We start from the raw sequence: 23,389 nt of genomic DNA on the forward strand, positions 1-23,389 counted from the left end.
CCTGGTCCTTAGATACCAAAGTTACTTTATTCAAATTATAGCACATTCTGAATTAGTGTTTACATTTCATAGCCTTATTTACTCACTGACAACCTGATTCTGATTAATGGTCAAGAAAAGAAAGCACTATTTACCAATTCTTATCTCTTAAGAAAAGCTTTATTTACGTTGCAAAGAGATTGACCTTTGGCTTTTATCGCAAAGGGGAGGAAAACATAATAGTGTTCTTTGTTTTATTTTTTCTCCCCTCCATTTATTGGTGCTAGAGATTTAAGCCAGATCCTCACACATGACAGGAAAATCCTCCCCCAATGATCCATAGCTCCAGTCCCAACAAAAATATTCTTTAGAATGACCCCTATCTACTCTACTACCCAAATTATGACATGCTGGGGATGATGACGTCCATTCTACCTTCTTGTCCAGTTTCTTGTAGGGTAGCACTGCCGTTCATCTGGGGAAGGTAGACAGACATCCATCTTCTCCATCAGAGTCACTCAAGTTGTCCATAGAGCATGACTTAGGGGATGCTCTTACTTTGCCTATTTGGATAGAGTTGTTGCCAGCCATCAAGAATTTTCTAGTGTATAGAATAAAGTGCACAGCCGAGAAGAAGTGTGTGGTTTGTTTGAGCACCTCCTTTTATCCTCAGACCTGCAAGGCCAGGCCTCTGCAGACAGTGTCTCATTCTCAGGCTGCAGCCATTTCTAGCCTAACAACTAACTGTGTAAACAAAACAAAACAAAACAAAAAACAAAACAAACAAACAAACAAACAAACCAAAGAGCTCAGAGAGCAGATGCTTGATAGAGTGGACAGGATTCACAGCAGCACCCTCAACCACCTTTTCTCAGTCCCTGGCAAATGGAAAAATCATATTCCGTTCCACGAGATTTGTCAATCAGTTCTATTTGCAGAACTTTATTTTGGTTCTATTTGGCTTTATTTGGCCAAGACAGCATGACATCTTAAAACAAAATCCCTACAAAGTAAGTCAATAGCAATGGGAAACTAAATACATCGATAAGTGAGAATACATTTTCGGTGCTTTCTCCAACATATGCTTCAATTAGACTTGCATATTTGAAAGTGATTAGAGATTATTAGACACAAATATCCTGGTATTAGTACTATATTAATGTTGGGGGAAATAGAGTTTCTGAAATTACTATGTTAAAATGGTTTGGGCAAACATTTGAACAACCTACCTTTGATGAACCATTCTTAATTTTACAAGATTTTGAGTGATGCTTGTGACATTCATCTAACTTTCAGGATTCTGATTTTGTGTGTGTGGCACATTTGTAGATGTGCACATATGCTCTGGTTTTGTTGCTGTGGCTATGATAAAATGCGCTGATGAAAAAGCAACTTAGGAAAGATGAGTTTACTGTCTAGCTTACAATTCTAGATTATAGTCCAGGTTATAGTTCAAGAAAGCAGGGGAGCCAAGGTGGTAGGAACACAAAGTGGTGAGTCACATCTCATCCACAGTAAGAAGCAAAGAAAAACCCATGCATGCATGGCCCTTTGCTTGCTTGCTTGTGCTCAGCTGGACTTCTCTACTCCTAGTTCAGAACTCCCCGAACTAAAACATATATTCAGCACAAAGGTGGGAAGGCTCTGTGTAGGCACCAGCTGGACGTCTCCATGTTCAATGAATCATGTAGATGTCTTTGGCAATGTGGTGGCCCTGTTGTCAGTTTGGGGAGAGCTATTGGTGAAATTATTAAGGTCACTCCATGTAATTAAAAGGGAGATTTATTTAGTGGGTAACTTACAAATGAAGGGATAGGTAGGTGGCGGGTTCTGGAAAAGATGCAGCACAGTCCGGCGGCGGCAGTGTTCTCTGGAGAACTCTCCTCGGCCCACCTCTAGCATCCGGGCTCCCAGCAGCAAGAGAGCACAGCGCGTCCGGATCTCAGGTCTTCAGGGACCTCCCTTGGCCCCACCTTGTAGGCGTGATAGTTACCGAAGGCCTCAATGGGGGTTGGAACTTCCAGACCAAAGCTGGAATGGCTACCCACTACAGAGAGCAACCTATAGTGGCAGCCAGGGTTGTTTGGGGGTTCCTTCCCACAAGACTCCATTGTTCAACAACTCAATTAGATGTAACCCAATGCTAGTACTGGAAGCTTCAGTTGGTGGCAAGAGATGGCCAGTTAGAGCTCTGTCTCCCCCATCATATGTGTATATATTTTAGGAAGCTTCTACTGCATTGTTTCTATACTACCCCTCAAATGGCCCTTAATTTTAGCTGTCTCTCCCATATTCCCTCCCTCGTCTCTCTCTTCTCTCCCTCTTTCTGCTTGATCTTCCCTTTTTCCAGTCCCCCACCCATCTATCCATAACTATCTTTTCTATCTCCATTTCCTAGGGAGATACATTGGTCACCTCCTACTCACGTACTCTGTCCCTATCCTCTATAGTTCTGCAGATTTTAGCTTGGTTATCACTGACTTAACTGCCAATATCCACATATAAGCAAACATATACATTTCCTCTGCCCCTGGTGAAAATGTGTGGTAAGCAATAGCTTAGAGATGGGAAAGCTCAGAGGTTCTCAGTCTTTTATTTCAGGTTAGGTCAAGTAGGAAGAACTTTTAATAGAATAAGGAAGTTATAATATCATTCCATTCTTTTAATTTTAATAGTAATAAATAACAATAATTATCATTATTAGTATTTTCAAACCACTGAGTCTAATTAGTACTGCCTACCCCTGCATGGGTATAGAGCCATTCACTGAGGTCTGTGACCATGCTCCCAAAGAAAATGACTCTCTCTCCCTCAGGAACCATCAAATGCCAATAGCTCCTTAACCAAAGATTGGGACTTTGGTAGCTCCTCACCCATTCATGCTGAAAATTCCAATGGGCTTGATCTTTTGCAGGTAACCACAGCTGCTCTAAATTCATGTCAGGTGTCCAGAAAACAGCATTTAATAAATAGTATCCCTCTTCATCCTCCAGCTCTTATATTCTTTCTGCCCTGTCTTCCTTGGTATTATTACCCGAACCTTACTGGGGAAGAGAGAGAGGCTTGATATAGGCATTCCATCCATGGCTGAGCACTTATAGTGGCCTATTCTCAGCACTCTGAACAGCTATGAAGAGAACAGTTTTCTTCATTAACCACTACCAACTGTAATATGCTTCTCTCGCCAAGGCTGAAAACAACATAACTATTTATCAGGCAGTTTGACAACATAACTATTTAGCAAATTAATAACAATGTATTTCCTCCTAGTGCCCATGACCTCCATAACTATGTTTTTTGACCATGTTTACATCACCAGGCATGAATTTGAACTGGCCTCAAACCCAAGGAGAGAGCAGTTTGTTAAACTACACAAGCAGCCTTGCCACTGGTGGTCACATCTAGTTTAGAAGGTGGTCCGTATTAAAGCACGCAGGATGGAGCTCTAGGTAAGACCACTGATGTCTTTTCTCCTCTAGTAGACTGCATAGCAACACCTTCCAGAATAATGGAAGCTAGCCCACAGGACAGTTTCCCTAAAGATTGATTTTCCTGTAGCTTGTACCTCAAGTGTATCGTTTCTTCAGAAACAGAATTTTACTGTCTAGTTATTCTTGATAATCAGGAGCAACGGTAACAGCTTGTAGGGTGTTGAGTACTTCTGGGATCTCCTGGAACAATAACTTGTAAGGAGATATCCCGTGCCTAGCACTAAGATTTGCATTTAATAACCCATGCTTTCTGAGATTGGCATTGTCCATCTGTAACACAAATCTTAAAGGGTTTTATTAATGAAAAACACCAAAGCCAGATAGTGGGGTGAATGCTGAAAGATCCAAGGAACAGAACAAGCCACAGCCAATATCACCTTGACAATTCCTCAGCTGATCTTGTTTCCTCAAACTGGAAGCCTCTGAGTCCTCATCCAAATGGATCTCAGCTGAACTGCTGCTAAAAGCCTAAAAGCTTAACAAACTTAGTTCCTGGTCCTCACGCCTTATATACCTTTCTGCTTCCTGCCATCACTTCCTGAGATTAAAGGTGTGTGTCACCATGCCTGGCGGTTTCCAGTGTGGCCTTGAACTCACAGAGATCCGGATGGATCTCTGCCTCCCAAATGATAGGATTAAAGGTGTGTGTGCCACCATTTTCTGACCACTATGTCTGTCTAGTGGCTGTTCTGTTCTCTGACCACAGAAAAGTTTATTAGGGTGCACAATATATTGTGGGACACAATATCACCACATCCATCCATAGGGGATATCTCTGTTCAAACTCCTTTTTATTACACTTACATTTTTAATTAGCTGACAAACATGAGGCTTCCTCATGTATCCTCAGTTCTGGGTAACCTCTCTCTTCCCTCCTCTTCACTCCTATCCCCCCGACTCCATCCCCAATTTTTCTCTATCACACATGTTTTATTACTAAACAATATGGGAAACTACGATCTTAAAAACTCAAGTAAAAACTATAATCAGAGGAAACAGTACAGCCTATGTGATATAAAGCAACTTTTATTTTTAAGAACAATTGGAAAATTGCAGAATTATTACAAAGTGAAGTAGAGAGAAATATGGTCTCTACGGAGATCTAATCTTTCTTCCTTTCTTTTCTTCTTCTTTTTTTTTTTTTTTTTTTTTTGAGACAGGGTTTCTCTGTGTAGTTTTGGTGCCTGTCTTGGAACTCACTCTGTAGACCAGGGTGGCCTCGAACTCACAGAAATCCACCTGGCTCTGCCTCCCGAGTGCTGGGATTAAAGGCATGTGCCACCACCATCTGGCAAGATTCAATCTTTCTATCTGGTCCCTATACCTGTGCATCTGTTTACTTAATTAATAACTTCCAAAAATGGACAAATATTCTATAAGAAAACATTGGAGACCTTATGCATATCATTAAAGCTTCAATATATTTATTAATGTGTTTTTATTTGAATAAACCCATACTTTGTGATTGTATTCAAAACCCAACACTGTTACTGCCATTTGTTCCAGTGCTACGTTGGCAGGTGGAAGTTCACTAAAGCCGCGTCTCATCTTTGTTTTGTTTGCCTTCATCAGTTTTTGAACAACCCTTTCTGTCCAAGTATCGCTTCCAGCTCCTGCCATGGAGCACCCTGACAAGATCAACTTAAGGCAGCAAGAGTTTATTGCACCTCACAGTTTAAGGGACAGCCAATCATGACAGAAAGTCAAGATAGCAGGAGCCTGGAGCAGCTGTCTCACTACACAAGCCACAACCAAGGAACGAAACTGTGAATGCTTCCCAGTGTTCTGTTCACTTTTTTCATTTTATACAGCCCGGGATCCCTTGCGGGGGGTGGGGAATAGTTCCACCTACAGGTTTCCGCACGTCAATTAGCTCTATCAAGCCAATCCTCACTGGCATGCTCAGAGTCCCATATCCCAGGGCATTCTAGATTCTGTCGAGTTGACAATCAACACTAACCATTGTACCACCATATGGTTCAAGGTGTTCCAGGTCATCTTAGACTTCACTTGTGCCAGCCTGGTAACCAGCCATTCCCAAAGGAACTTTGGTTTCTCTTAATAGAGAATACAATTTGGAAGCAAATCATAGGTGCTAGGCATGCTTACAGTGCTGTGGTAACATTATTCCTGGGCTTTCCTGGTGCATGATCTAGGGAGCATCTACTTGTACACATGCAGACACACACACACACACTCTCTAAATAAATAAATAAATAAATAAATAAATAAATAAATAGATAGATAAATAAATGTAATGAAATTTAAATTTATAATTTTCATGAGCTCTGATGATTTATTTACTTATTTATTGTATTCATCCCTTGAGTAGAAAAAACTTTCATCTTCACTGCCAAATTGTTAAAGAAAGGGAGGGAATAGAATAAGAAAAGGAAGCAGATTCTACACCTTTACATCCCTGTTTGAAAGTAGACCTTGCATCTTTTATATGTTTATGCTAGAATTAGGTGACCACTGGCTTCTGCCTAAGAGAAATAATGTGGGAAGGGACAGAGGTTGGTAAATGGCTTCTATCCTTCCTTGATTGCTATGGGCTCTGTAGCCACTGGTCAGGGTGAGGAAAGAATGGTGTTGGGAGCAGGAAAATGCATTTCTTTGTCTGGCCATGCAGCTCCATATTGGCCATATCTGGCAAAGTGTTAGGTCTTCCCATGGATATATTTGAGCGTGTTTAGAAAAATACACAAGTGTTCCCTCCAATGGAAACAACTGATGTTGGCAGCATTCTTTCTTCCTGTCACTCCCAAAACCCATCTACTTGTCTAGCATCCCATTCTTAACAGTTTTCATGTTGGAGTTTTCCCATATTTTTGTAGAATTCTCTTGAGAAAATATTCAAATGCTTCCATGGTTGTAGACTTTAATGTTCCTATTTGGGAACAAGTACTGGTCCCCAGAGGCACCTCTTGAACTGAAATGTTCTGGGAAAAGAGATCCATGGAGATCTACAAAGTGGGATTCTTTTTTTTTTAACTCCCTGTGTACCATGTGTGTGAATTAGACACCTATCCTTTGCATCTCCCAATGCAGAGAACACATTTCAACACTCCCTGGCTGTTCCCATAGAACAGTCTCTTTATTAGAGCTGAGGTCTTAAAAAGTAGTTCCCATAGCTGAAGAGATGGCTCATCTATTAAGCTCTTGTGGAGGACTTGGGTTCTGTCCTAGCACACACCTAACAGCTCACAAACAACTGTAACTCCAGTTATAGGGAATCTAACACCATCTGAAAACACCAGGTATACAAACATTCATGCAGGTAAAACAGTTACACACATAAAATTTAGAAATAAATAAATCATTTTTTTTTTTTTTTTTTTTTTTGGTTTTTCGAGACAGGGTTTCTCTGTGTAGCTTTGCGCCTCTCCTGGAACTCACTTGATAGCCCAGGCTGGCCTCGAACTCACAGAGATCCGCCTGGCTCTGCCTCCCGAGTGCTGGGATTAAAGGCGTGCGCCACCACCGCCCGGCCAAATAAATCATTTTTAAGTAGCTATTGACAAAGTAGTATATACCCACAGATTTCTGTCCTTTCCATAGTGGATTCCTTTTATATCCTCAATCTACTGGATGGTCCAAGAATTCTTATAATTTCTTTTTTATAAGTTTGACTGATGAATATCTGCCTCAAACTCTCTTTGATATCAGACATCTTTCTTATGGCCAATGAAATTTAAGTGGAAGCAGAGTTATTCCTGTGTCCATATAATGCTGTAAGTGCTGATAAATTAAGTACTGAATACAGAAGATAGAAATAAATCAAGTTTTGTTCTTTTAAACCTTGAATTAGAGCCAGAAAGACAGTAGCTGAATAAGTTGAGACACGTACATTATGGTGCTCACATTATAGAGACAGATGAAGCACAGAAAAATAAACTAGTGTAATGAACAGAGCTAACAGGGGCGGGTAGGTGCGGGTTTAATTAGGACAGTGAAGAGAGAATTATTTGGCAGACATACTGGGCAGGATTGTAAAGGAAATGATAGGGCTAGCCATGAGCAGCTGAGACAGGGTTCCAGGAAGAGTTGAAAGCTACTATGAGATGATTCGGGCAAAACAAAGCTGGACATGATCAACGAAAAAGCAAGAGGCTGCTGTAGTTTGGAATAGGAAGCTGATTTAAATGGCAGTTAGGAGGTCAGAACACACGGGGTCTCTGATGACGTGGCACAGGCTTCTGTTTGATTCTGTCCATGAAGGAATCCAGGGGCTACTGGATGGTTAATTTGGGATAGAAGAGAAGGTTCTGTGGCTGCTGGCGACATTGGTGGAACTGAGAGAGAATCCCAAACCTGACCTGAGTTTTTCACAATGGGTACCACCTTGCTGCCTTACTTCCACTGCAAATGTCCCAGGGTTCATAGAGGCACCTAATACCAGAACCCATGTATCACTCACTTGATCAGCCTATTACATGTACAGACTTGTTATAAACTGAAATTTACCAAGGCTTTTACAGACAGCCCATCCTCTGGAGGTATCTCCCCCCGCTTAACTTGACCTTCAAGATATCCCACTGTAGTGTTCCTAAGTTCCCTTTCTGGCCCGCTTTACTGCATTCTACACAGTAGTGGTTCCCTTCAAAGCCTAAACCATCGTGCACAGCCAATGTCCTCCGTTTCACACCTGCTGTGATTGTTCCTATATAAAACACGCACACACATACACACTCATATATACACACATACACACATATACACACATACATACACATCTATGCATACATAACATACACACACATATAACACACATACACACACACAACACACACATACACAAACAACACATGTACACACATACACATAGAACACACTCACACAACACACATATACATACACACACACACACACACACACACACACACACACACACACGCACGCACGCATGCACGCATGCACACGCACGGTTTATACATATCTTTGAAACTTCTTTTCACATCAGGTCATAAATGCCCTCAGAGAAAAAATCCTTGGTATAATTAGACTAGTCATGAAGGGAAAGTGAATACCAACCCAGCTGCAGGTGGAAACAACATTATTTTTATTTTTTTACTTTTCATATTATAAGAGCATGATACAGCATAGTTTCTGCTTGACACCTAGTATGTGGTGAATTTAAGATCTTAGCTAGCTGAAGAAAAGAAGGCAGCCGATAGCATATAGGCTTGGTGGATAGCCAAAGAGTCATTCAAGTAGGTATATTTCTAAATAAGTACTTCCAAAAGTTAGTTTATCCAGTCAAACTAACTTTCCATTTTTTTTCCATGTGCACTTATTTGGAATTGACATTGAGTATGCAAAAAGGGCTCTAGGAAGAGATTGTCCTTAAGGTAAGTTTACAAGAGTGATTAGACTTCCAATTGGTGTAGGGTAATTGGAGAGGGGGCGAGGAGAGGAGAGAGGAGAGGTGGGGAGACAGAGAGACAGAGACGGAGACTACATATGGACATCACACATTAATTCCAAGACATCTGAAAAGCATGTGTATGTCCTGAAAAAATGTCAGAGAGAAATAGTGGCTTGAGATAAATAGGATAATGGCATGGTCCAGGGTTGGGGGATAGATGTTCAGGAATAGATAGAGGCTGAGTATAAAGCCAACAAGGCTCTGCTAAGGAGTTTGCTAATGCCGCTCTTAATGCAGCCCCAGGAAGGGTTTGAGCAGGGGATAACACAGTTGAATGTGAATTTTGGATATACAGGGCTGTGCTATATATGTACAAAACAATGGAAAGGAACTCATTAAACTGACATTTTACAGCTGAGTATTCTAAATCCATGTTTTTCATAGTGCATACGGCAGCAGAACAACTTTCTCCAGACAGAAATCATGCTTTCCTCCTTACCTTAAATCTCTTGAGCACATAAAATAATAGTTCACAATTGTTGGACCATATGATTTCCCACTGCAGTCATAAAAAATGGGTAACAAAAGATGCAAGAGAAGAGGCAATAAAAGAGAAAAACTTGTCTTGGCAATTAGATTTTGTTTATAATAACTTGGTTCCTGTACTTGGTAAGGGCCATCTGTCTGGGATAATCACTCAATTTAACTAAGTGAACGCACAGTCTTGAAGGATATAGATCAAATAAACTACAGGAAGTAGCTCCTAAGGAGATCATATTTCTTAGCAATGTGGGCTGTTTACATGTGTGCAGTGTTGAATCATTGCATAATTGTCACGGGGCAAATTTTATGTAATTAATATCTGGGTAGAGCTGAGAGAAGTTCAACTCAGGAAAACAACAAAAAAAACATTAAGAAAAATACGAGAATAAAGAGAGATACAAAATGTCAGTATGAGGAACATGTGCATAAAATAAATGTATGCCACACCTTCAATGATACACCCCTGTGTGCTGGAGGACACAGAGATGTTTGAAGCACATTCAATATCTTGGGAGAAAATAAAGACAAATTTGAGATGCAATATAGTCCCGTGGAGAAATGGAAATAATGCACAAAAGAGAGATGGAAAAGGACTTCACCAAAAAGGTGAGACGTGACTGCATCTCAAAGAATAAACAGCAGGCTATTAACTAGAAAAGAATAAACACCAGGTTACTAACTAACAACAAAAGAAAGACCGTCCAGGCAGAGGGAATAATGTCAACAGAGACACAAAGGAAGGAAAAGACTTAGCATTCATAAAAAGACTGATGAGTGTTGAAGGCTGGAGCTGAGGACATGCAGCTGTGAGAACTCATCAGAGGGACTGAAGTCACATTGTAAAGTACTGTGCACTGCATAAAGTCATTTGGATCTGTGATTTAGGTCCAATGTCTTTCTTCATCCTCAGACTGCTATAAAAAAACACAGACATGACACATACTTCTAAAGTATAATTTTACTTACTGCTAAAGCATTTTTGAAGGAGATGGAAAGATGGCTTAACACTTGAGTGCTTGCTACTCATTTAAAGGACTTGAGTGCGGGTCCCAACATCCTTGCTGGCCACCTCACAGCTATCTGTAGCTCGAGGTCTGTGGGATCCAAGCCCCTTTCTGACCTCTACAGGAACCCTCACACATGTACACACACCACACACTCACATAAACAAATACACACGTGCACAACGCATGCACATAGATAAAAATAAAATCAATCTTTAAAATCATTATTTAAGATGATGATTTTTCCTCCTTGGGAAAAGAAGAGGGACTAGGTTGACTATTCAGATAACTCCTTAAAATGAACCATTGTGCCTAAGACGTATTATCCTGGAAGTGTTAGGCTGCCTTTACAATCCTAATCATATCAGAACCAGATAGATAATCTCCTCTCCTACAGGAGAATTCTCAAAAATGAGTGGGAAAGTGATACTATGTCCTTCCATGTAGTCAAGGGATTTTCAAACTTTCAGAGAAAGTTCCTATCATTCAGTTTGTGGAAAATGCTAAAACGGAAGTTGAACAAAGTATACAGGTATGTTAATACATTTAGGCTAGGGTCTCTACCCAGGTGAGTATTTGATTGGCAATTTGCATGCTTGCAACATTTTTTTTTTTGTCCTGGTCAGCAATGACCTCATCAACCTAACACCCTGAAGTCTGTTGCTTCTCACCTTCAAATTCAAAGGATTTTACAGCCTCCTTGAGTCTTAAAGCATAAATGAGATGCTCTTAGCATCTCACCAGATAGTGGTGCTTTTCACATGACAATGCACCAAACGGTGGCCAATGATTATATTCGCATGTGTCCAGGCATCATTGCAGGTCTACGAACTTCAATTGACTAAGAATGCATTCATACTTTTTCATAGCTTAGCCAAATGTAGTTAAGACATTCAGAGACCTGATGCCCTTTATCTGTATGACCTATGCCCATTATCTTTCCTGTTACCTCAGAAGGTAGTAAAAGTAGCATGCCACTATGCCTCAAGACTCAATGAGACTCCACTGAACAAGGAAGAGCAGAAATTTGTTAGTGTTCCCTGCCCCAAATGAATGCTAAACATCAAATATAATTTTCCTAATAGACATCAATGAGCCTTGAACTTGGGCTCCAGATAATTAAGCCATTCCAAAGTGACTATTGGAGGACAGCATCTAGACAAACCTGAGTCTCTGACAATATCTTACACAGGATGGGAGATGAGTTAGCACCTTAAGACCTTGGCTAATTAGCAATGCCTCTGGATTCCACATAGCATAGTTTTCTAAATACTTTCCCCAAAGTGTTGGGCTTTACAGTTCTAGGACTCAGAGCAAGCTGCTGTTTGGCCAATCCAGAACTTCCATTCTGAGCTCTTTCTCCAATCTGTGGATATTGAGAAATCATTGTATTTAAAATTCTTTTGATTCCTATGGAGATGGAGGTGGAATCTCCGTATGAAACAGCTCCAGGGGCATGGGAAATGCAACAAGATTTCATTTAGTTTCATTTTGTTCCTTTTTTTTTTATTAAGGATTTTTGGTTGGTTTTATTTTTTTTATTTTATTTTATTTATTTATTTTTTTGAGTCAAGCTTTCTTGTAGCCCAGACTGACCTGGAACTCCCTATGTAGCTGAGAATAGCTTTCTACCTCCCAAATGCTAGGATTACAGGAGCATGCCATCATACTTGACTTTGGGAGCTTCTACATTTGTAAAGGGCATAGGTTCTTTTTGCCAATATTCAGTGTGGAATACTGGTGAGCATTCTAACTGATGCTACTATTGCTAGGTTTAGTTATAATCCAGTACCAGTAACTACCAACCCCTTCCTCCATTTTACTCCTCAAAACTAATAATCATGTAGCAGAAGGAGGGATAGGCTTGCATATCTGAGCCTATACAAACCTTATCCATTTGTCTCTTACGTGGAAGACAGCTAAGAAGTGTCATGGAAGGTCGCTACAATTTTTACTTTTTTCATCAAATGCTTTTAGAGAAATATTTTTTAAAAATCACTTGAGCTCCTGTTATCAACACCTTGACCTATGCTGGCACTGGCACACAAGATGTCATGGAGTATCTCAGGTTGAATATATTCTAGCAAGTTCTGGAACAGTTTTGGTGACATTTACAACTTTATATCTGTAAAGGAAAAAAATGAATCTAATCTTAATTTTCTACCTTTCACCATTCACAAAATGTAATTTAAGGTGGACTATACACTTAAATGTGAAAAAGAAAAATGCTAAAATATCTAGAAAAACACACGAACTCTTTTATTGCATTAATAGAGGTAAAATGCTTAAAATCAGACCAAAAATAATCAAACAAAAACACAAGCAGGTGCAATACTGTAGGTAGCACTAAATGCTGATTAAATCAGAAAGCAGTTTCCCACTACCAAATTGTTAGGTAAGACAGAAAAAGGAAAAAGCAAATTGTAAGAGACTGTATATTCAAAGCATCTCATTCCTTTTGACACAGTGTGCTTCTTAGGAGTGACTTTTTAATTATAAAGAAATTGAGCACATGAGGAGGCAAGAAAATCAGTTTAGAGGGACTGGGAACCTGCTTTCTGATTTAATTCATTCAAAAAGGGAGTGATAAATTCCTCCAGATTTCTGAATTCTTTTGGATGAATTATATTTTTCCGTGTATGTAAGTGAACTGCCATCATGAGTGTGAATACAATTGAAACTAACACTGCCTGTGGATTAAGGAATCACATGGTTATGATCCGAGCCCTTGGTACTTGGGGGATGGAAGCAGGAGGATTCAGGGTTCAAAGTCAGCTATCACCACAGAGTCAGGGTAAGGCCAGCCTGACATCCCACTTTGCCTCAATAAGAAAATTTTCCAGAGTCTTGTGGTGGAGAGAAGTCACTGATGTTATTTTTCATAAATTTCAGGCTACAGATGAGTAATTACTTTCCACCAAACAAACCATTTATCCACAGAAATAAATTAGTGACAGTGAATTTGAGGTTTCATAAGCGAATATGATCATGACCACGTTGCTGACTTGTTATGTCCACCTGACACAGGCTCAAAGTCATTTGAGAAAAGGGAACCTCAATTGCAAAGATGCCCCCATAAAATTGGCATGTAAGCAAGTCTATAGTGAACCATCTTGGTTAACCATTGATGTGGGAGGGGCCAGCTCACTGTGGGCAGCACCCACCATGGGCTGGTGGTCCTGGAGTGTATACAAACGCAAGCTGAAAGAACCATGGGTAGCAAGCCAATAAGTACTGTTCCTCCATGGCCTTTGCTTCAGTTCTAGCCTCCAGGTTCCTGCCTTGTTTGACTTCCTGCCCTGACTACTCTCTGTGATAGACAGGTACCTGAAAGCGTAAGCAAAATAAACCTTCCAACAGTTGCTTTGTATCATTGTGTCTCGTCACATCAATAGAAACTCTGCCTATGACCCAGGGGAAGCCTGTGTTTTCTCTTCATTCTTTCAGCTTATTATTTGTTTGGCTGTCCAGTATAATTTTCCTCCATTCACTAGTCCTCTCATTTTAACAAGTTTGGGATCTACTATGTACTTGTAATCCAACTCCATGGTCCTTCTTCTGCTGATGACCCTAAATGTGCTGGCCCATGACAGACTTCTCAGCACTCTGGAAGGTTAAGGCAGGAGGGTTGCTGTGAGTTGAATCAAGCCTGGGCTACAAAGACAATACCAAGCCTGTTGTCACAGAGCTTTCAGTTCTGGGAGGTTCCTTGTGATGGTATTGTGTTCCCCAAAATATTGTGCACCCTAATAAACTTATCTGGGGTCAGAGAACAGGACAGCCACTAGATACAGAGGCTAGAAAATGGTGGCACTCACACCTTTAATCCTAGCATTCCAGAGGCAGAAATCCCTTTGGATCTCTGGAAACAGCCAGGCATGGTGACTCATGCCTTTAATCCCAGAAAGTGAGCCTTTAATCCCAGGGAGTGATGGCAGAAAGCAGAAAGATATACAAGGCATGAGGACCAGAAACTAGAAGCATTTGGCTGGTTAAGCACTGAGGCTTTTGAAAAGCAGTTCAGCTGAGATTCATTTTGGATGAGGACACAGAGGCTTCCAGTCTGAGGAAACAGGATCAGCTGAGAAATTGGCAAGGTGCGGTGGCTGTGGCTTGTTCTGCTTCTCTGATCTACCAGCATTCACACCAATAACTGGCCTCAGGTTTGATTTTATTAATAAGAACTTTTAAGATTCCTCCTACAGTTCCTTGTCAAGCTTTGATGTACGTTGTTGGTGGCGGGTTAGGCAATGTGACACAGTCATCACCACTCCCATCCGAAGTCTGAGACTCCAACTATCACTGTCACATTTGTTTCTCTGTGTGTGTGTGTGTGTGTGTGTGTGTGTGTGTGTGTGTGAGAGAGAGAGAGAGAGAGAGAGAGAGAGAGAGAGAGAGAGAGAGAGAGAGAGAGAGAGAGATGCAGAGATTCTTTATAAGTTGGCTTTGTTTTCCCATCCTCCTTTAGGAGACCTGCCTGTGTTTCTGATCATTAATTTGGCGACTACCATGAATACTTTATCAGAAAGCATCTTAAACACATGAAATTAAGTAAGCACCATAAGAGACAGGCAAGTAATTCTATTAATAAGACATAGCTGAACTCTAGTTTCTGCTTAGGCAAGGCTCCTATTACTGCAGCAGGTTTTTAATCTTAATTGAAAGAGCCAATGTTTCTCAAGTTATTTACCTTTATTCGGATTATTTTAAGTATCTGGATGTTTTACCTGCGTGTATGTCTGTGTACCACATGCATTCCTCATACCCATGGAAGCCAGAAGAGAGCTTCTCAGCCTCTGGAACTGGAATTATACATGGCTATGAACCATTATGTGGGAGTCAAATCTGGGTTCACTGGAAGAGAAGCTAGAGCTCTTAACTGCTGAATCATCTCTCCAGCTCCATTTTTCAGGTAATTAACTTTGTCATCTTTTGTAGAATAATTCTCATTTCCTTAGAAGATAACTAGAATGGCTAATTAAAATTGCAGACTTGTAATCCATAGCTCAAGAGGAAATGAGGATTACAAATTAAGGTTTGCCTATGACTACCAGAGAATTCAAGGCTAGCCTAAGCAACTCAGTGAGATGCTGTCTCAATACAAAAAGAAAAGGCAGTGGTTGTGGATGTAGCTCAGTGGAGGTGTGCTTACCTAGCATGCAGATGTCCTCAGTTAATCCTCAGTTTGTTAAACAAATCAGTACTAAAAGACCCAATGGCACAACTTATAATCACAAAACAAAGTGTACAAGCCACCATGTTCTTGAAGAGACCAAGAACTACAAACAGTGCTATCTTACCCAGAGACATGCCAGACATTGATTTGTTTCCACAGCCTGAAGCTGTGCTTTAATAGAATTGGACCTTTTTAAAAACAAAATGATACATTATTGATTTGTTTAGTAACTTCTCTGTTCCCTGGTAATAAGAACAGTGCCAGGTGATGTTATACACTGTGTTCATCACTTCTTCATTAAATTATAATGTTTTATTTCCAGGCATGATGGAAAGCAACTGGATTGGCTAATATAATACATATATGTGTGTATATATAATATATATGTGTGTGTGTGTGTGTGTGTGTGTGTGTGTATTTGTTATTGTCCTGAAAATAAAATGAGAGAGCAAATTAGCTTGAAAGATCTCCATTTGTTTTATAGCTTCTTGGTATATATAAAAAAGCTGACTTTCTTAACTCAGTTTTTTTCTGTGCCCTTCCATCTGTTTATAATATTGTTATCTATTCCATCTTCTCCTGGGAAAGTCACACACACACACACACACACACACACACACGTGTGTGTGTATCTTGTGTGTGTGTATATATATATATATCTTGCACATATATATGTATATATTGCATATATGTATATATCTTGTCCAACACAGAATCAGAAACAGAAACTTCTCTCAACGGGGAGAAATCCTAACCTAAGGTGTTTACGTGACTTAGCCTTGTACAGCTTCTTCTTCACCTTCAGAGTCCACTACAAAGAACTAAGAAATCAGGGTAAACCACATTCACCTCAATCAAGAAGAAATAATAATGCTATGATATTTTTCTGTTTGATTTAATTCTTTTTTAATTTCCACTTCAATAGTTCAACCATTTGGTTGTTCAGTTTTAGTTTATGTCTTCCCTGAATAAGGTTTATAAGCATCTTCTCTTTTTCAACATCTATTCTACATTTCTTTTTTTTTTTCATATCATTTACTGCTCTAGAGATGGTGGGACCTGGGAGAATGGAGCCTAAAAATTAGGCAGACTAAAGTCTCATGCAATAGCCAACTTTATTCAGAGCATCAGACACTTTATACCCTGAGGGTTAAGAAGAGTCACCTGAATAAAGTTCTCATGAATTCAAGCTGTATATAATCACAAGGACATGCTGCATGCAGCAAAAACATGTTTTTCCATAGAGGCATATAAACAAATAGTAATATCCAGCTGTGATGAATAATCTAAAGTAAACTCCCTCCTATCTGTTACACCTGGGAGGGACATGGAAGGATTGTCCAAGAACAATTCCATATTTTTGAAGAAACTGGGGTCACAAGACTATGGTTTTCTTGGAGTTCTCTTACAAGCACTCAGAGTTCCCCTTGTACAACTCCATTCTTCAACTATGTTCCAATATCATACTTATTTCTTTTATTGAAAATAGGTTTTTTTTATACATTATATTTTGATTATGGCTTCCTTTCTTCCAAATCTTCCCAGATCCTTCTCCCCTCCCCTCCATACCCTCCACATCCAAATTCACATCCTTTCTGCCTCTCTTTAAAAGACAAACAGGCATCTAAAGAATAATAATAAAATAAAGTAAAATAAAACAGCAACAAAGAAACTAGAATAGGACAAAACAGAAGAAAAAGATCTGGAAAAAAAAACAAAACAAGGAAACACACATAGATGAAGGTACACACAGGAAATCCATAAAAACACAAAATTGGAAGCCATAATATATATGCAGAGGACTTATAAAGGTTAAAAAAATGTCCCTGACAGAATGTTATGAGACAAGGGACTTTCAAAGATGTCATTGAGCTTGTTTTCTTTTGGCCATGTACTACTGGGCATAAAGCATGACTGCTGGGGATATCTTTCTGTATGTTGAAAGTGTTGCTATGATTGATTGATAAATAAAATGCTGATTGGCCAGTAGCCAGGCAGGAAATATAGTGTAGGCGGGATAAGGAGAGAGGAGAATTCTAGGAGGTAGAAGGCTGAGTCAGGAGACGCTGCCAGCTGCCGCCACCATGAGAAGCAAGATGTAAAGTACCAGTAAGCCACAAGCCACATGGCAACTTATAGATTAATAGAAATGGGATAATTTAAGACATAAGAGCTAGATAGCAAGAAGCCTGGGCCATTAGGCCAAACAGTTGAAATAATATAAGCATCTCTGTGTTTATTTGGGTCTGAGTGGCTGTGGGTCTGAGTGGAACTGGAGAAAACTCCAGCTACACATGCTCTTAAAAGTGGTTTGTATACTCAGTGAGACTCCATTGGAGAAAACTAATTTTTCATTTGCAAGTGGTTATCAATGGGAGACAGCTTCTGGGTTAGATATGAGGGCTTGTGTCCAATTCTCCTCTCAGTGCTGGGACCACATGTGGTACAGATCCCGCAGGCCATGTGCATGTTGTCTTAGTCTCTGTGAGTTCTTACCTGCAGTCCTGCTGTGTTTAGAGGACCTTGTTTCCTTCAGACTCCTCACTCATATGGTTTCCTTCTCATTCATACTTTACTCCTATTTTTTCCCTTATCCCTCCAGTCTGTTCACTTTACTTATTAATTGTTAATGCTCTAAGAATCTATACACCATTTTGTCTCCAGTAGTACCACCCTGAGCCTTACTGGGGACATATTTGAAGTGTACAAACATCTTTTACTGCATGTCAACACCAGGATTGTTGTTGAGTCATTATTTGTATTACTAAAGTCAGTCTATCCCCTAGTAATTGTGAGTCACATAAATCCAGGGGTAGTCGACTCATCAAGACTCAAAAAAAAAAAAAAAAAAAACAAACAAACAAGCACACAGAAAATATGAAAAAAAATGAGGACACCATTTGAGTATATACACAAAACACAACAAAGACACACACACACACACACACACACACACACAAATAAGCCACTGGGCATACTAGTATAAAAATGGACAGATGTAATTCAGTAAAGGGCTCAGAAATAAACCCAACACATAGCCAGCTGAGCATAGAAAAGTCCATGTTCTTGCTAATGCTTGTGGGCCTCCAGCATCTGATGACCTTAAGACAGTGGTTCTCAACCATCCCAGTGCTGCAACCTTTTAATACAGTTCCTCATGTTGTGGTGACCTCCAACCATAAAATTGTTTTGTTTGCTACTTCATAACTATCATTTTGACACTGTTATAAATTATAATATAAACATCTGATATACAGAATATCTGATATGTGATCCCATGGAATTATTGATCCTCCTGTCTCCACCTCTCAAATACTGGGATTACAGGCATGTATCACCACATCTGGATTGTCTTAAAAATTACTTTTATTTATTAGTGTGTGTGTCTGTGTGCGTGTGCACGCATGTATGTGGTATATGTATGAAGGCTGACACGTACATGCCACAACACATGTGAAGGCCAGAGGACAACTTTTGGACCATAATTCTCTTCATCCACCATGGGTGCCAGGGATTAAACTCAAGTTGACAAGCTTGCATGCCAAGTGTTTTCATCCACTGAGCCATCTCACTGGCCCCACCTGAATCATTTTAATTTTAAACTATGACTGTGTATAAATTTAATAGGAACTAGGAGGATATCAAAAAGGCCTAAAGCTAAGGGTAAAAGTTAGACAAACCTATATGAATCATTTTAGAAAGCCTATTAGGGACTAATATGAGAGAAAAGAATGTTGGGTGCTGTCAGTCATGGCACAGGAGCAACAAGTGGCCGTTGACTTCAGGAGTTCTGCCCATCAAAATGCAAGGCACCGATGGGTGAATCTTGGATAGGTAAGGCCCCAGGGGCTTTGGCTCCAGAATGTCTCTTGCTATTGCTGTGCCTTTACATGTTTGCCACTGCCATTTTTCTCTGGTATCTTGCATGGTGTGAATGGCTGTGGATGAATTCCCCACTGCCTCTAATATAGTGTGGTTATCCCATGAAAATATCCCATTCTTCTGGTCATTTTTACCTGTGCATTATTATGAAGATGGTTTCCTCTTAAGCTGTACTGTTTAACTGAAGCAATGATTTTATACAATAATAGTATTAGTTTAAATAGAATTTTGATGATCAAGGGTTTTTAGTGAATATAGTAAAGGATTATAATAGAGGTTAGTTTAATGGGAAAATTAATATAAGTAAAGGTAGGATATTGTGTTGCCCCACCCCTGATAAAGCAGGGGCTACAAGGGTAGAAAATAGGACCAAGAAAGTGTCACACAGGTAGGACTTATGAGTTTCTCTTAAGGAGCCACATAGACTGTGGCTTAGGTTAATGATTAAAGAAAACAGCTGAGTCCCAGAAGCTAGGCTAGCTTAAGTTCTTTTAATCCTTTTTTTTTTTTTTTTTAGAAAATTTTAAGGAGGAAATGAAAATTCAATATTTTTAGAACATACAGATACAACCGGAGCCAATGATAAAAACAGATAGGCATATTATGCCAAATTTACAGTAGAAGGAACTCTCAGGAAATCTGCAGCCCCCCTTTTATTACATGAGAACTTAGGGTGGGAAGCTGGGGCACTTTAGTGATTACACATATTTCAAAGTAATACTTTTCAGTTAATTTAAGAATGACATAAACTAATCAAATTAGGAAAAAAATTCTTTTAATCTTAATGTTGGGAGATGTATTCATGGGTTTCAGTGTGCATCATAGCTAAAACAAAGCTTTAAATAATGACTTAAGGTTAGGTTAAGATATTTTTGTTAATAGTTTTGAGGTAGAAAATCTTGGAGAACAATTTCAAGTTTAGAAAGGCACTTAGTTGAGTGAGGGACTCATTGAGGTCAAGAAACAAGAACAAAGAAAGCCCAGTTTTATAAGCTGTTGTGCCTTTCTTGCTAGGATAGGTTGGTGATCAAAAGTGATGATTAATTCCTTGTACCCATTTCTGCCCTCAGATTCCTGATATAAAAAACTGTTGATAAATGGGTATGTACACTGAGGATTGAAAGTAGAGCTGCCTGATTGATTTTCATATGTAAAAAGTTTAGATTTGTGATTATTTTTAAGATTTTTTATAAGGTTACCCTTTAAGATAAATGATAATATGATTTTTCCTTCCTTTGTAACTACAAAATGCAGCCTGCCAGTAAAAGAAATGGCTGAGAAAAATACCTTTATTGCTTACACTCTGTTAATCTATAACAAGTTGATTGGACATGAATGTATCTGGGTTCTTGGGAATAATTTGCCTCCTATAATATGTAAAATGCTTAATTATATAAGGGATATAGAAAATATGTTATTTTTTAACTTGTATTCATTGTAATCATTCACTTAAAAAATAGAATACCACCACATTGTAATTTTTACTGCTTGAAAGATTTTTGCTGGGGTATATAATCTGTAAGGAAAACAATTAAGAATATACAGAAGGGATACATCTGGATAGAGGTAAGAAAAGAAATAAAGGAAATGATAGAAAGACCCTAAAGAGGTGTGTGTGTGTGTGTGTGTGTGTGTGTGTGTGTGTGTGTGTGTGTATGTGTGTTTCCCTTTTTCACTGGCCCCAGAGAATTAAGTTTTACTCCTTCAAATAGAAAAGTCAAATTGAGTAATTAATTGGCTGACTCTGTAGCTCCACCTCAATTCATGAGCTGCTGAAGGCTGGTCCTCACAGCAGTTGGGATTACCATAAAGAACAGAGGGTTCCTTAGGAATTCTACTTCTGGTGCAGTCTACATAAAGATAACTAGTCTTCCCTAGACCTTATCTAAAACATGCTAGAGATGGCTCTATTGGTAAAATGTCTATCAAACAAACATAGGGCCCTAAGTTTGATCCCCCCACCAAAATCTTCATTTAAGAAAAAAATATGGGCAGAGTGGCTGTACTTGTAATTCCAGCTCTGGGGAGTTGGGTACAAGAAAATCCACAGTACTTGCTAGTCAGCTGGTCTAGCTGAATTAGTCAATGCTTTGGAACAATCTTTGTACACTGTAAATATGTATTGCTCTCATTGTTAATGAAAAGCTGATTGGCTGATAACTAGGCAAGGTTTTAGGGACAGAGAGAATGATGGGAAGAAGAGAGTAGAGTCAGAGGGGAGTCATCAGCCAGATGGAGAGGAAGCAGGATGAGCAGGAGATGTAAAATCCATAAGCTTTGAGGTAACACATAGATTAATAGAAATGGGTTAATTTAAGTTGTAAGAGCTAGTTAGTAATAAGCCTGAGCTATTGGATGAGCATTTATAATTAATATTAAGCCTCTGAGTGGTTACTTGGGAAGTGGCTGTGTACAAACAGAGAAACTCTACCTACAAGTCAATTTTAGGTACAGTGAGTGGCCTTGTCTCAAAATATACATAAAGACAACTCCTAAATCATCCTCTTGACTCCACATGAACACATACACATGTACATGCACAAGCAAACATACATATATACATTCATCAAACATGCTGTTTATGAATACAAAGATAGCCTATAGGAACTGCAGCTTTGAATCCCATTATGGGGCATATATGTGGTTCTGATAGAGAGCCCAAGTAGCAAGGACCACTAGAGGATATGTTCATCTAACCACATGATATTATTCTTTGAATAATTAAAACAACCAAGGTTAGTTAGCATCAGCTGTTAGCATAATACAACTTAGAACATTCTGAGGAAGACATCTCAATTGAGGGTTTGAACAGACCAGATTGGTCTGTAGCCATGTCTGTGGAGGATTGTCCTGATTGTTGATTGATGCAGAAGAGCCCTGCCCCCCTGTGAGTGGACCATCACTAGGCTGGTGAGGATGGACTGTATAGGAAAGCTACCTGAACTTGAGCCTGTGAGTGGGGTAGAGAACAAACCAGCAAACAGCAGTCCTTCATAGTCTCTGCCTTGCTTCATGCCCCAACTTCCCTCAGTGATGGATTGTGACCCAGAGATATGAGCCAAATAAACCTTTCTCTTCCCAAGTTGCTTTTGGTCTGAGTGTTTTATCACAGCAACAGAACGAAGCTAGAACATTATCCATACTTCTAGACAGATCAAGCTTTTTTTTAAACTTATGTTTAACTTCTTTTAATTATGAAATTCATAATTAAACTTTTAGGTTTGAATTGCTTTTCTAGGGTTATTGAGTAATTTATTGTATTAGTGGTGTGGTTTTAGAGAAAACAGTGTATTTCTTTCATATGATTCACTTGAGAGATGAAAGTTTTCTCCCATTTGTATCTCCAATGAATGACGTGGCTACCCTGGTTTTAATGAAAAGCTCTACCTCAAGTTGCCTTGGCAGGTGCACAGGAGCTGACATGGCATGTCCTGTGGCCTTCCAGCACTTATTGATCCACCTGAAAAGGGAGAGAAAAAGTTAATAATATATAGAAATACTACAATAAATCTTGAAGAAGATGGCCAACACTGAGGGTGTATAAGGGCAACACATATGTCACTTGGAGACGGTCATAGTAGAAATATCATCATTCTCATTAGTAATGTCACTGAAGCTAAGATCAGCATTATTTTTATCACTTATTGAAATATCCTAAGGAAATTTTTAAAATATCTAAAGATAAAAGTATTAAATAAATGAATTATTCAAGAGAATGATTTAGAAGAAATATCATCAGAGTGTTTTTTAGTTTGGTTCATTGACATACTCTGTTGTCTTTGTAGTTAAAGATGGGACTCACCCTGCTTTTCTGGAGTACACATGGGTGTATCCTCAGAAATAGATGGAACAAGATTGAAGTGAGAAATATAAATCTAAGAGTTCACTTTTGAAAAATAGTGTAGCATTTAAGGTGGTTGGGAATACCTCATAGAGTCTTTCCATT

The sequence above is a fragment of the Peromyscus eremicus genome, chromosome 17 (assembly GCF_949786415.1).
Source record: "Peromyscus eremicus chromosome 17, PerEre_H2_v1, whole genome shotgun sequence".
NCBI classification, from domain to species: Eukaryota; Metazoa; Chordata; class Mammalia; order Rodentia; family Cricetidae; genus Peromyscus; species Peromyscus eremicus.